Source organism: Arachis hypogaea, chromosome 15 (genome assembly GCF_003086295.3).
Source record: "Arachis hypogaea cultivar Tifrunner chromosome 15, arahy.Tifrunner.gnm2.J5K5, whole genome shotgun sequence".
Lineage (NCBI taxonomy): Eukaryota > Viridiplantae > Streptophyta > Magnoliopsida > Fabales > Fabaceae > Arachis > Arachis hypogaea.
This window is the reverse complement of record NC_092050.1, coordinates 87,516,536-87,531,838: the sequence shown is the minus strand read 5'-3', so window position 1 is coordinate 87,531,838 and position 15,303 is coordinate 87,516,536. Positions and strand designations below refer to the sequence as shown.

Genomic DNA, 15,303 nt, shown 5'->3' with positions numbered 1-15,303 from the left:
TATGCGCTTCACCCTTCGTCAAATTGAGTAACCACGGCCAATTTCCACGGCCGTGTTCAACCTATAGCAGAGGAGATCAATGACCACAGGCAATGGCTTTGATCACTTATAGCCTGCCATAGAAGAAGATCACTCACAAGCAAGGAAGACAGTAGTACCAAAGTTACTTCAGAAAGACAAAGCAACTTCGACTCTCAACTCTATTCCTATCCCTGAAAACACTTGTTTTACAAATACAAATTATGAATAGTTTCCTCTAATCCAAAGACCTTCTGATTCCGCCTGACTAAGACCTGCAAGACAACCGTAGCTTGCTTCAAGCCACAATCCTCGTGGGATCGACCCTGGCTCGCTCAGGTATTCTTGGACGATCCAATGCACTTGCTGGTACTGCTGTTGTACGAAATAGTGTGGCTTTTGCGTACACGCGCACCACCTATCATATTTCTGTAGTCCTTAGTATATATAGGAGAAGATCACCCTTGTTTTAGGATCTTCTACCACCATAGAATGTTATTTCATATTTTTGAGTTTCATTGTACAGTGTGAGCCACTAAACCTTCTAGGTTAAGGTTAGGAGCTCTGTTGAGTTTTATCGATTAATAAAGCACTACTATTCTATTTCCATTCGTGTTTGATTCTATTCTAAGATCTATCTTCGTTCTTCAACCTTATGAATGAGTTGAACCGTCACAAGTTATCTCTATTTCTACATGGGTTCAGCAAGCCTCTTTCATCGGATATCAATGAACCACTAGCTTGAGGATACATCTCTTAGACGGCTGGGTGTTCAATGCCCAAAAGAAGTAGAAGATATGGCATTGAACGCCAGGAAGGAGGCCCCTCCTGGGCGTTCAACGCCCTAAGTGGAGCAGCAAGCTGGCATTGAACGCCAGCTATGGAGCATGAGCTGGGCGTTCAACACCCATAAGGGGGGCAGGAAATTTGAATTCCCTAGCCTCTCAGGACCAGTGGATCCCACAGCATCTTCACCTACCCCATCTTCTTCTCTCTTTTTTTCACACTTCCCCACACACTTTCCTATAAATCCACAACCAATCACATCCATACCTCTTTCCCAAACCATCATAACTCCCACCAATCCCCACTCACTAAAATTCAAATTTTCCCACCCATATTTCCCCACATTCATTCGAAACCCTAATCATTACCTCCCTATAAATACCCCCTCATACCACTTATCCCACACACTACTCATACAACTTTAGCCCTCACTTGGCCGATTACTCTTCTCCCTTCATCTCCATCTATTTTCTTTTTCTTCTACTCCATTCTTCTCTTTTGTTCATTGTAATTACTCGAGGATGAGCAAAGTTTTAAGTTTGGTGTGAAAAAGCTTTGCTTTTTGCTTTCCATTCCCACTTATTGCACCCAAGGTCGGAGAACCCTCTAGAAAGAGGAAACGAAAGGCCGTAGCCACTACCTCTGAATCTTGGGAGATGGAGAGATTCATCACGAAAGCCCACCAAGACCACTTCTATGAAGTAGTGGCAACGAAAAAGGTGATCCCTGAGGTCCCTTTTAAGCTTAGAAGAATGAGTAACCAGAGATCCGACATGAAATTCGGAGAAGAGGTTGAAAAGTCCTAACCAATCTCATACAAGATGTTGGGATCTCAATGGTGCAAGAATTCTATGCTAATGCATGGGTCACGAAAAATCATAATACAAGTGTGAACCCACATCCTAAAAATTGGAGCACCATAGTCCGAGGGAGAATCTTGTACTTTAGTCCAGAAAGTGTGAGGTTGGCGTTCAACTTGTCTTTGATGCAAGGAGACCCACATCCCTACACTAGAAGAGTCAATTTTGATCAAAGGCTGGATCAAGTGCTCTCATACATCTGTGTGGAAGGAGTACAATGAAAAAGAGATTCCCAACGCAAGCCTATCCATCTAAGAAGCCCTGACCTCAAGCCCATAGCTAGAGGATGGTTGGAATTTATCCAATGTTCTATCATTCCTACTAGCAACCGGTCCGAAGTGACCATAGACTGAGCCATCATTATCCATTGCATCATGCTTAGAACTGAAGTGGAAGTACATAAGGTGATACCTCAAGAGTTGTACAAAGTGGCGGACAAGCCCTCCACCCAAGCAGGGTTAGCTTTCCCTCATCTTATCTGTCACCTATGCAATTCAATTGGAATTGTCATTGAAGGTGACATCCCAATTGAGGAAGACAAGCCCATCACTAAAAGAAGGATGTAGCATACTAGAGAGCCGGCACATGAGATCCCTGAGATGCCTCAAGGGATGTATTTTCCTCCCCAAAGGTATTGGGATCAATGGCATACTTCTATGGGAGAATTAAGCTCTAACATGAATCAGCTCAGGATGGAGGATCAAGAGCATTCTACCACCCTCAATGAAAATAGAGAAGATCAAAGAGTTTTGAGGGACGAACAACAGAGACAATGGCATAACATTAAAGACATCAAGCACTCTATTGGATTCTCCAGAGGAAGTGGTAGCCGTCGTCACTAAGGTGGTCCCGTACCATCACCCCTTTCTTTTATGTCATTTTTCTGTTTTCCATTATATTTTGTTGTCTGTTCTCGTGTTCTTACTGCATGATCATTTCTATCTATGTCTTAATGTTATGAAATGTTCTATATATCTCTCACCTTATAGTGCACGGAATTGTGATCACACTTTTCACAACTCCGGTACAACTAACCAGCAAGTGCACTGGGTCGTCCAAGTAATAAAACCTTACGTGAGTAAGGGTCGATCCCATAGAGATTGTCGGCTTGAAGCAAGCTATGGTCATCTTGTAAATCTTAGTCAGGCGGATTCAATGGGTTATGAGTTTTGATAATTAAAAGATAAATAAAACATAAAATAAAATAAGATACTTATGTATTTCATTAGTGGGAATTTCAGATAAGCGTTTGGAGATGCTTTGTTGCTTCTGAACCTCTGCTTTCCTATTGTCTTCATCCAATCATGCGTGCTCCCTTCAATGGCAAGCTGTAGGATCCTCTCAGTGAAAATGGTCCAAGTACGGTTTCTGCACGGCTAATTGGTACGCGAAGTGTTTATTCCCCAATAACGGCGCCAAAAACTTGGTGTGCGTAACGTGATCTCAACACTTCTTCACAACTCCGCGTAACTAACCAGCAAGTGCACTGGGTTGTCCAAGTAATAAACCTTACGTGAGTAAGGGTCGATCCCACGGAGATTGTCGGCTTGAAGCAAGCTATGGTCATCCTTGTAAATCTCAGTCAGGTAGATTCAAATGGTTATGAGGTTTTAATAATTAAAATATAAATGAAATGTAAAATAAGATAGAGATATTTATGTAATTTATTGGTGGGAATTTCAGATAAGCGTCTGGAGATGCTTTGTTGCTTCTAAACCTCTGCTTTCCTACTGCCTTCTTCCAACCATGCGTTACCTCCTTCCGTGTCACCGCACGGCTAATCATCTGTCGGTTTCTGGTAGCGTCGGAATAGGACCATTGTCCTTTTGCACACTATCACTGTGCCCAACATTCGCAAGTTTAAAGCTCGTCACAGTCATCCCTTCCCAGATCCTACTCGGAATACCACAAACAAGGTTTTAGACTTTTCGGATCTCAGGAATGCTGCTAATGGTTCTATCCTATACAACGAAGGTTCTAATCTCAGATCCAGATGCTCTATTGTCAGGAGAGACGATGTGAATCGTTGATTAGAGACCCAAGAGAATATACTCCGGCTGTCGTCCAATGACTACGTTGAACATCATGTAGACCGCTTTGTGGTTGTCAGGCAAGCGATCTTGGCTAAGCGAGTAACGAAGATTGGGTGATTGTCACGGGTCACCCCTTCATTCTGACATAACTGAATTAAGTACGAGAGTATATCTTGGAGAATAAGTAGGCGTGAATTGAATAGAAAAATAGTAGTAATTGCATTAATTCATGAAGAACAGCAGAGCTCCACACCTTAATATATGGGGTGTAGAAACTCCACCGTAGAAAATACATAAGTGAAAAAGGTCTAGGCATGGCCATGAGGCCAGCCTCCAAAACATGTACAATGGTCTAAAGATATTCCAAAAGATAAAAAGCTTTAAATTAAATCTCTAAAATTAGTTTTTATACTAAACTAGCAACGTAGGTTTACAGAAAATGATTAACTAAGTGCAGATAGTGCAGAAATCCACTTCCAGGACCCACTTGGTGTGTGCTTGGGCTGAGCCTTGAGCTTTACACGTACATAGCCTGTTTCTGGAGTTAGAAGCTAGCTTTGGTGCCAGTTTGGGCGTTTAACTCCAATTCTGGTGCCAGTTTGGGCATTTTACGCCAAGATACTTTAGGCTGACTTTGAACGCCAGTTTGGGCCATCAAATCTCGGACAAAGTATGGAAAGCCCAGGAAAGCCCATGATGTCTACTTTCCAATGCAATTGAGAGCGTGCCAATTGGGCTTCTGTAGCTCCAGAAAATCCACTTCGAGTGCAGGAGGGTCTGAATCCAACAGCATATGCAGTCCTTTTTCAGCCTCTGAATTAGATTTTTGCTCAAGTACCTTAATTTCAGCTAGAAAATACCTGAAATCACAGAAAAACACATAAACTCATAGTAAAGTCCAGAAATGTGATTTTTGCATAAAAACTAATAAAAATATAATAAAAAGTAGCTAAAACATACTAAGAACTATGTTAAAAATAATGCCAAAAAGGGTATAAATTATCCACTCATCACAACACCAAACTTAAATTGTTGCTTGTCCCCAAGCAACTGAAAATAAAATAGGATAAAAAAAGAGAATATACAATGAATTCCAAACTTATCAATGAACATAGCTCCAATTAGATGAGCGGGGCTTGTAGCCTTTTTGCTTCTGAACAGTTTTGGCATCTCACTTTATTCTTTGAAGTTCAGAATGATTGGCATCTATTGGAACTTAGAATTCGGATAGTGTTATTGATTCTCTTAGTTCAGTATGTTGATTCTTGAACACAGCTACTTTATGAGTCTTGGCCGGGACCCTAAGCATTTTTTTTCCAGTATTACCACCAGATACATAAATGCCACAGACACATAACTGGGTGAACCTTTTCAGATTGTGACTCAGCTTTGCTAGAGTCCCCAGTTAGAGTTGCCCAGAGCTCTTAAGCACACTCTTTTTGCTTTGGACCACGACTTTAACCGCTCAGTCTCAAGCTTTTCACTTGACACCTTCACGCCACAAGCACATGGTTAGGGACAGCTTGGTTTAGCCGCTTAGGTTAGTATTTTATTCCTTTGGGCCCTCCTATCCATTAATGCTTAAAGCCTTGGATCCTTTTTACCATTGCCTTTTGGTTTAAAGGGCTATTGGCTTTTTCTACTTGCTTTTTCTTTTTCTTTCTTTTTTTCTTTATTTTTTTCTTTATTTTTTTCTTTTTTTCTCTTTTTTTTTCGTAAGCTTTGTCTATTCACTGCTTTTTCTTACTTCAAGAATCAATTTTATGATTTTTCATATTATCAATAACATTTTTCTTTTTCCACTATTCTTTCAAGAGCCAACAATTTTAACATTCATAAACAACAAATTCCAAAATATGCACTGTTCAAGCATTCATTTAGAAAACAAAAGGTATTGCCACCGCATCAAAATAATTAAACTAATTTCAAGATAGAATTCGAAATCATGCACTTCTTGTTCATTTGCAAATAAAAGCATTTTTCATTTAAGAAAGGTGAAGGATTCATAGGACATTCAAAGCTTTAAGATATAGACACTAGACACTAATGATCACGTAATAAAGACATAAACATAGATAAAACATAAAGTATATATTTCAGAAAACAGAAAAATAAGAACAAGGAAATTAAAGAACGGGTCCACCTTAGTGATGGTGGCTAGTTCTTCCTCTCGAAGATCTTATGGAGTGCTTGAGCTCCTCTATGTCTCTTCCTTTTCTTTGTTGCTCATTTCTCATGGCCCTTTGGTCTTCTCTAATTTCATGGAGGACGATAGAATGCTCTTGGTGCTCGATCCTTAGTTGTCCCATGTTGGAACTCAATTCTCCTAGGGAGGTGTTAATTCGCTCCCAATAGTTTTGTGGAGGAAAATGCATCCCTTGAGGCATCTCAGGGATTTCATGATGAGGAACTTCCTCATGCTCTTGTTGAGGTCCATGGGTGGGCTCTCTTGTTTGCTCCATCTTCTTCTTAGTGATGGGTTTGTCCTCTTCAATGAGGATGTCTTCCTCTATGACAATTCTGGCTAAATTGCATAAGTTACAGATGAAATGAATCTCTCTATCTCTCATGACTCAGACGTGGAAGCAATTGCCTTCCTTTTCCTCTTTCTAGAGGTTTCTCTGGTCTTAGGTGCCATTAATGGTTATGAAAAAAAAAACAATGCTTTTTCCACACCAAACTTAGAATGTTTGCTCGTCCTCGAGCAAAAGAAGGAAGAAATGAGTACAAGAAGAAAAAATGAAGGAGATGGAGGTGAGGAGAGGGTTCGACCAAGTGGGGTGTAATGTGTATGATGTGTGAAATTGAAGGTGGTAAGGAGGGTATTTATAGGGTAAGGGAGAGAGGGTAGCCGTGTATGAGGGGTTGGGTTTGGGAGAGAAATAGTTTGAATTTGAATGGTGAGGTAGGTGGGGTTTTATGATGGATGGAAGTGAGTGGTGAAGAGATTATGGAGAAGAGGGTAAGATTTGATAGGTGAGGGGTATTTAGGGAAGAGTTATTAATGGGATTTGTCAAGGGTGTTTGGGAAAGAGTGTTATGGAAAGGTGTAAAGAGGAGAGAAGAAGAGGTGGGGTAGGTGGGGATCCTGTGGGGTCCACAGATCCTGGGGTGTCAAGGAATTTGAGTCCCTGCACCATTCTGGCGTTCAAACGCCCATTTTGTGCCAAATTTTGCGTTTAACGCCAGCTCTGCTACCTTTCCTGGCGTTAAACGCCAGTCTGCTACCCATTTCTGGCATTAAACGCCAGCCAGATGCCCATTCTGGCGGTTAATGCCCAGAATGCTGCCAGGCTGGGCGTTAAACGCCCATTCTGCTATCCTTACTGGCGTTTAAACGCCAGTAAGCCTGTTGATGCCAGGGCATAATGGCCTGTTTTTCTGTGCTTTTTCAGTAGATTTTAATTCAGTTTTCATACAATTTCTGTTGATAAAGGAGCAAAAGCATGAAAAATCTCTGCATGAAACAAAATCTCAAGCATAGGTGAATTTTAGTTAATATACATGGTAAATATGATGAAATAGATCACACTAAGTGAAGTTTTGATTTTGAGTATTATTAGCATACTTAGTATATAAAGATCATCTTGTATGTTACCTTGATGCACTTTGTGTGTTTGATCTCAGGCCAAAAGAAGCAGAGAAGAGCCACGTTAGTGCCCACGTTAGTGTAGGAAGGAAAGTTGGAACGTTAGTGGGAACGTTAATGGCATCAACTTTGAAGAAGGAGCAGCGTTAGTGGAAAAAGTGAGTGCCAATAACGCTAGCGAAGGTGCAAGAAGACCCTCGTTAGTCTCCACGTTAGTTACATTAACGTGGGAACTAACGTGGAAGGAAAGGGAAACGCCAACGTTAGTGGAAAAAGTGAGTGTCACTAACGTTTGCGAAGCAAAAAGACCCACGTTTGCTTCCACGTTAACTACATTAACGTGGGAACTAACGTGGAAGGAAAGGGAGATGCCAACGTTAGTGGAAAAGGTGATCTCCACTAACATTTGCGAAGCAAAAAGACCCACGTTAGCTTCCACATTAACTACATTAACGTGGTAGTTAACGTGGCCAAAAGTCTCACCTGGCAGCCTGACCATGCCTTCTTCAAACAAGAATAACTTGAGCCACAAAAATTCAAATGAGGTGATTCCAGTGGCATTGGAATGTAGGATTCCAGAGCTTTCCAAGCATATATGGCACTACATGGTAAACACTGAATTTGAGGGAGAAAACCTGCCTTGAAAGTGCAACGATGAACATGGTATCAACCTGTAGTAAGGCCAGCTGACCTCTTCACCTTCCAAGAAGTGTAACTCGAGCTGTAGAGCTCCAAATGATGCGCTTCTAAAGATGTTGGAAAGTAGACATCCAGGACTTTCCAACAATATATAATAGTATGGGGTGGACATTAAGTTTGAACTCCATAACCTGGCAATAATGAAGCCCTAATCGCTAGCGTTATTGTGACTCACTTTTTCCAGTAACGCTAGCGACTATGCCAGCGATCATGTCCACTTCAAAGGAGCATAACTTGAGTTATAGATGTCCAATTGAGGTGATTCCAGTTGCGTTAGAAAGCTGCCATTCATAGCTTTCTAACGATATATAATAGTCTATAGTGGGCATGAAATTAGAGCACAAACAAGAGGCATCTTTTAAGCCCCAAAAACACCAACTGGGTAGCAAGTGTAACGTTAGCCACAATAACTTCAGCACTAACGCCACACTTGTAGCATTAGTGTGGCTAAACACCTGGACCTCAACTTGACTCACTTCTCTCTCAAGTCCACTTCAAATCTCAAGCAAGCAAGCCCACAATTGTCAACCAATCAAGGCCACAAGAAGCATCTAGAGTAGGAATTTTTATTTAATTATAATTTACTTTTAATTTCATTTTGTAATTTAGGAGAGCCTACATAAAGGCCTTAGTTTTTACATTGAAAGCATTCTAGAAAGTGGGAAATTGAAGGAAGGGGGAGAGAGTGAAGACCAATTCGAACTTCTGTGAATTGGCACACTCCAAGGGGAGTGGGTCTTCGGACCCCTCCCCTCCTACACTTTTCTCCTTTTTTTTCTTTTCTTCCTTAGGAGTAGTTTCGTTTTAGTTGTAATTTTCATTTATGAACTTTGAAGTTTTATTTTCAGTTTTAATCTTTATCTTTATTTTTCTGCACTTTCTTTCTTTTCTATTTTGGTAGAGCAATGAACAACTAACTCTTTTCATTGGGTTAGAGAGCTCTATTGTGATTCAATGGATCAATTGTAGTTCACATTCTTCTTCTTCTTTCTTTTCTCTTGATTTTACTAGAGAGCTTTCGATCTTCATCCAATTGGGTAATTGTCTCGGAAGAGAAATTGCTCATACTTGGATTTCCTCTGAACCTTGGAAGAAGAATGAGGAAATTATGCTAGAATTGCTCTCTCACATTAGATTAGGTTGGGGGTTGGATGGATATTGTGACATTTAATCCTACCAATACTTTGATCTATGAATGTGTGTGGTATAATCAGTGACCAAACTTCATCTCTTCTCATGAGCAATTAGACCAAGGAATTGGCTATTGATCAAGTTTAGAGAGATTGAATTACCAAGGAATTGGGATCCAATCACTTAAGATTGCCAAGGAGATCAATGAATGCATTGATTGAGGAAGAGATGAGAATGAACTTGATCCGGAGGATTGCAATATCTCTTGATCCCAATGTTCATTTTATTTTTAGTTCTTACATTTACTTTTCTTTCCATTTTACTTTTATGCACTTTATTGCTTTCTTTACTTTTATGCCAATTACATTTCCTTTAATACTTATCACTCCAATATGATTTGTCTAACTAGGATAATTAATCAACTATTGATTGCTTAATCCGTTAATCTCTGTGGGATTCGACCTCACTCTTTTGTGAGTTATTACTTGACGACAATTAGGTATACTTGCCGAGGGAAATTGTTGAGAGACAAGTTTCTGTGCATCACCTGTCCTCTAGGGTGTGCTGTTTTTTATGCTGTTTTTTCATTCTATTTTTTATTTTTCATTTGTTTTTGTGATTTCACATGATCATCAACCTAAAGAAAACATAAAATAAAAATGGAAAATAAATAAATATAATTAAATAATATTGGGTTGCCTCCCAACAAGCGCTTCTTTCATATCAATAGCTTGAGAGTGAAGCTCTTAGAGAGCTTCACAGAGAGTCAGAGCTTAATGGTGGCCTCCCAACACCAAACTTAGAAGTTGAGTGTGGGGGCTTTGTTTGACTCTGTATTGAGAGAAGCTTTTCATGCTTCCTCTCCACGGTTGTAGAAGAAGATCCTTGAGCCTTAAACACAAGGTCGTCCTCATTCAATTGAAGGACTAGCTCTCCTCTGTCCACATCAATCACAGCTTTTGCTGTGACTAGGAACAGTCTTCCAACGATGATGGATTCATCTTCATCCTTCCCAGTGTCTAGGATTATGAAGTCACCAGGGATGTAATAGCCTTCGACCTTCACTACGACATCCTCTACAAGTCCATAAGCCTATTTCCTTGAATTGTCTGCCATCTCCAGTGAGATTTTAGCAGCTTGTACCTCAAAGATCCCTAGTTTCTCCATTACAGAGAGGGGCATGAGGTTTATCCCTGACCCCAGGTCACACAGAGCCTTCTCAAAGGTCATAGTGCCTATGGTACAAGGTATTAAGAAATTTCCAGGATCCTGTTTCTTCTGAGGTAATTTCAGTTGAACCAGATCATTTAGTTCATTGATGAGCAATGGGGGTTCATCCTCCCAAGTCTCGTTACCAAATAACTTGGCATTCAGCTTCATGATTTCTCCTAGATATTGAGCAACTTGCTCTTCAACAATATCTTCATCCTCTTCAGAGGAAGAATACTCATCAGAGATCATGAATGGCAACAGTAAGTTTAGTGGAATCTCTATCGTCTCTATATGAGCCTCAGATTCCTTTGGTTCCTCAATGGGGAACTCCTTATTGGCCAGTGGACGTCCCTTGAGGTCTTCCTCACTGGAAATCACTGCCTTTTCTTCCTCTCCAGGTTCGGCCATTTTGGTTATAGTTATGGCCTTGCACTCTCTTTTTGGATTCTCTTCTGTATTGCTTGGGAGAGTACTAGGAGGGATTTCAGCAACTCTTTTACTCAGTTGACCCACTTGTGCCTCCAAATTTCTAATGGAGGACCTTGTTTCAGTCATGAAACAGAGAGTGGTCTTAGATAGATCAGAGACTATAGTTGCTAAGTCAGAGTGGTTCTGCTTAGAATTCTCTGTCTGTTGCTGAGAAGATGATGGAAAAGGTTTGTTATTGCCAAACTGTGCTATTCCACTATTATTATTATTGAAGCCTTGATTAGGCTTCTGTTGATCCTTCCATGAGAGATTAGGATGATTCCTCCATGAAGGATTGTAGGTGTTTCCATAGGATTCTCCCATGTAATTCACCTCTTCCATTCCAGGATTCTCAGGATCATAAGCTTCTTCTTCAGAGGAAGCTTCTTTAGTACTGCAGGAAACAGCTTGTATTCCAGTCAGACTCTGAGAAATCATATTGATTTGCTGAGTCAATATTTTGTTCTGAGCCAATATGACATTCATAATATCAATCTCCAGAAATCCTTTCTTCTGAGTTGTCCTATTATTGAAGGGATTCCTTTTAGAAGTGTACATGAACTGGTTATTTGCAACTATTTCAATGAGTTCCTGGGCTTTTGCAGGCATCTTCTTCAGATGAAGAGATCCTTCAGCAGGGTGGTCCAATGACATCTTGGACAATTCAGACAGACCATCATAGAATATACATATAATGCTCCATTCTGAAAACATGCCAGAAGGACACCTTCTGATCAATTACTTGTATCTTTTCCAAGCTTCATAGAGGGATTCACCTTCCTTCTGTCTGAAGGTTTGGACTTCCACTCTAAGCTTACTCAACTTTTGAGGTGGAAAGAATTTGGCCAAGAAATCATTGACCAACTTCTCCCAAGAGTTCAGGCTATCTTTAGGTTGTGAGTCCAACCATGTCCTAGCTCTGTCTCTTACAGCAAAGGGGAAAAGCATAAGTCTGTAGACCTCAGGATTAACCCCATTGGTCTTAATAGTGTCACAAATTTGCAAGAATTCAGCTAAGAACTGATGAGGATCTTCCAATGGAAGTTCGTGAAACTTGCAGTTCTGTTGCATTAGAGAAACTAATTGAGGCTTAAGTCAAAGTTGTTTGCTCCAATTGCAGGGATTGAGATGCTCCTTCCACAGAAGTTAGAAGAGGGTGCAATAAAGTCACCAAGCATCTTCCTTGCATCTCCACCATTGTTATTAGGTTCGGCCATCTCTTCTTCTCTTTCGAAAAATTTTGTCAGGTCCTCTCCAGAGTGTTGTGCTTTAGCTTCTCTTAGCTTCCTCTTTAGAGTTCTTTCAGGTTCCGGATCAGTTTCAACAAGAATGTTCTTATCCTTGCTCCCGCTCATATGAAAAAGAAGAGAACAGAAAAGAAGAGGAATCCTCTTGAAGATCTTATGGAGTGCTTTAGCTCCTCTATGTCTCTTCCTTGCCTTTGTTGCTCCTCTCTCATGGCTCTTTGGTCTTCTCTAATTTCATGGAGGAGGATGGAATGCTCTTGGTGTTCCATCCTTAGTTGTCCCATGTTGGAACTCGATTCTCCTAAGGAGGTGTTGATTTGCTCCCAATAGTTTTGTGGAGGAAAATGCATCCCTTGAGGCATCTCAGGGATTTCATGATGAGGAATGTCCTCATACTCTTGTTGAGGTCCATGAGTGGGCTCTCTTGTTTGCTCCATCCTTTTCTTAGTGATGGGCTTTGATAAACCACTATTTTATGGTTTATCTTGAGCTCAATTGAGTGATTTTTATCAACTCTTTACCCACTTATTCATACTATTTGCATGGTTTTACGTTTTCCTTCCTAATTTTGTGCTATTATTGAAAACATGTTTCCTGGGCCTTTAAATTGCTAATATTAATCCTCTCTTATTATCATTAGATGCCTTGATATGTGTGTTAAGTGATTTCAGAGTTTATAGGGTAGGAATGGCTTGGAGGATGGAAAGGAAGCATGCAAAAGTGGAAGGAATACAAGAAGTTGAAGGAACTGCAAAGCTGTCCAACCTGACCTCTTCGCACTAAAACAGTCATAACTTGAGCTACAGAGGTCCAAGCGACGCAGTTTCAAATGCGTTGGAAAGCTAACGTCCGGGACTTCAATTTGATATATAATTTGTTATAGTTGCCCTGACGCTATATGATGCGAACGCGTGCTCTACGCGGACACGTCGCAGTGACGAAAATCAGCGTGGTAGATTTCTTCTCCAGCGATTTCTGGGCAGTTTTCGAACCTGTTTTCGGCCCAGAAAACACAGATTAGAGGCTATAAAGTGGGGGAGTCCATTCATTCATAATAATCGGCTCATAATTCATAATTTTTAGTTTTAGATGTAATTTTTAGAGAGAGAGGTTCTTTCCTCTCTCTTAGGATTTAGGATTAGGATTCCTCTTAAAGGATTTAGGATTTCAACTTCTTCTCAGGTTCACGGTTCCTTTTATTTATTTTCCCAATTTACTTTATGAACTTTTCCATGTTAGATTTGAATTTATGTTTAAACGTAATTTGATGTGTTTCAGATTTATGATTGCTTTATTCTATTTATGATGTCTTCAATTTAATTTAGAATTTTCCCTTTTGGCTTTGGTTAAATAATTGGTGACGCTTGAGTTATCAAACTTGAGGTGTTGACTGAAAATTGGAATTCTTCAAGAATTAATTCGAGTTCTAATAACTCTATCCTTTCCCAAGGAAAGACTAGGACTTGAGGATTCAAATTAATTCATCCATTTAACTAACCTTCATAGTTAGAGGTTAACAAAGTGGGAGAATAATCCAATTCTCATCAAAATTGATAAGGATAACTAGGATAGGACTTCCAGTTCTTATACTTTGCCAAGAGTTTTATTATTTATTTAAATTAATTCCTTACAATTTACTTTCTTGCCATTTACTATTCTTGCTTTCTATCTTATACATTAAAAACCCAAAAATATATCTTTTTCCATAACCAATAATAAATCATACCTCCCTGCAATTCTTTAAGAAGACAACCCGAGGTTTAAATACTTCGGTTATTACTTTTTATTGGGTTTTGTTACTTGTGACAACCAAAACGTTTGTAAGAAAGGATGATTGCTTGGTTTAGAAACTATACTTGTAACGGAAATTTATTCTGAATTCTAAACCGTCAATCATCCGTTCTTCAGGCTTGTCTTCATCAATGAAGGTGTCTTCCTCTATGACAATTCCAGCTGAATTGCAGAGGTGACAAATGAGATGAGGGAAGGCTAACCTTGCCAAAGTAGAGGACTTGTCCACCACCTTGTAGAGTTCAAAGGATATGATCTCATGAACTTCTACTTCCTCTCCATTCATGATGCTATGGATCATGATAGCCCGGTCTCTTGTAACTTCAGAGACCGGTTGCTAGTAGGAATGATAGAGCGTTGGATGAACTCCAACCATCCCCTAGCCACGGGTTTGAGGTTAAGCCTTCTCAGTTGAACCGGCTTGCCTCTTGAATCTCTCTTCCATTGAGGGTCTTCCACACAAATGTCCCTAAGGACTTGGTCCAACCTTTGATCAAAGTTGACCCTTCTAGTGAAAGGGTAAGGGTCTCCTTGCATCACTGGCAAGTTGAATGCTAACCTCACATTTTTCGGACTGAAATCTAAGTAATCCCCATAACCATTGTGAGCCAATTCTTTGAGTTCGGGTTCACACCTTGGTCATGGTTCTTAGTGATCCATGCATTAGCATAGAACTCTTGAACCATTAAGATCCCGAATTGTTGAATGGGGTTGGTGAGGATTTTCCAATCTCTTCTTTGAACTTCATGTAGGATCTCCGAATATTCACTCTTTTTGAGCTTAAAGGGTACCACGGGGATCACCTTTTTCTTGGCCACAACTTCATAGAAGTGGTCTTGATGGACCTTTGAGATGAATCTCTCCATCTCCCATGAGTCGGAGGTGGAAGCAATTGTCTTCCCTTTCCTCTTTCTAGAGGTTTCTCCGGCCTTAAGTGCCATTAGTGGTTATGGAAAAACAAAAAGCTTTAGCTTTTTCCACACCAAACTTAGAATATTTGCTCGTCCTCGAGCAAAAGAAGAAAGAAAGGAGTAGAAGAAGAAGAAATGGAGAAGATGCAGGGTAGTGAAGGGTTCGGCCAAGGAGGAGAGAATTGTGTATGTTGTGTGAAAATGAAGGTGGTGAGGAGGGGTATTTATAGGGTAAGAGAGAGGGGGTTTTCGGCCATGTGTGGTGGGTTTGGGAGGGACATGGTTTGAATTTGAATGGTGAGATAGGTGGGGTTTAATGATGGATGGATGTGAGTGGTGAATAGGATATGGAAAAGAGGGTAGGATTTGATAGGTGAATGGTGTTTGGGGAAGAGGTATTGAGGTGATTGGTCAAGGGTGTATGGGGAAGAGTGTTATGGAAAGGTGTGAAGAGGAGAAAAGAAGAAGTGGGGTAGGTGGGGATCCTGTGGGGTCCACAGATCCTAAGGTGTCAAGGAATTTAAGTGCTTGCACCGTTCTGGCATTCAAACGCTCATT

General features: G+C 40.3%; 1 non-coding gene across 1 annotated transcript; it reads left to right on the top strand.

Annotated features, from left to right (window-relative positions):
• The first annotated feature begins 11,508 nt into the window (after positions 1-11,508).
• On the top strand, positions 11,509-11,612 carry LOC112752964 (small nucleolar RNA R71). The gene has a single exon (XR_003177370.1). It is a non-coding gene; the product is annotated as a small nucleolar RNA R71 (small nucleolar RNA).
• The last annotated feature ends 3,691 nt before the right edge of the window (positions 11,613-15,303 follow it).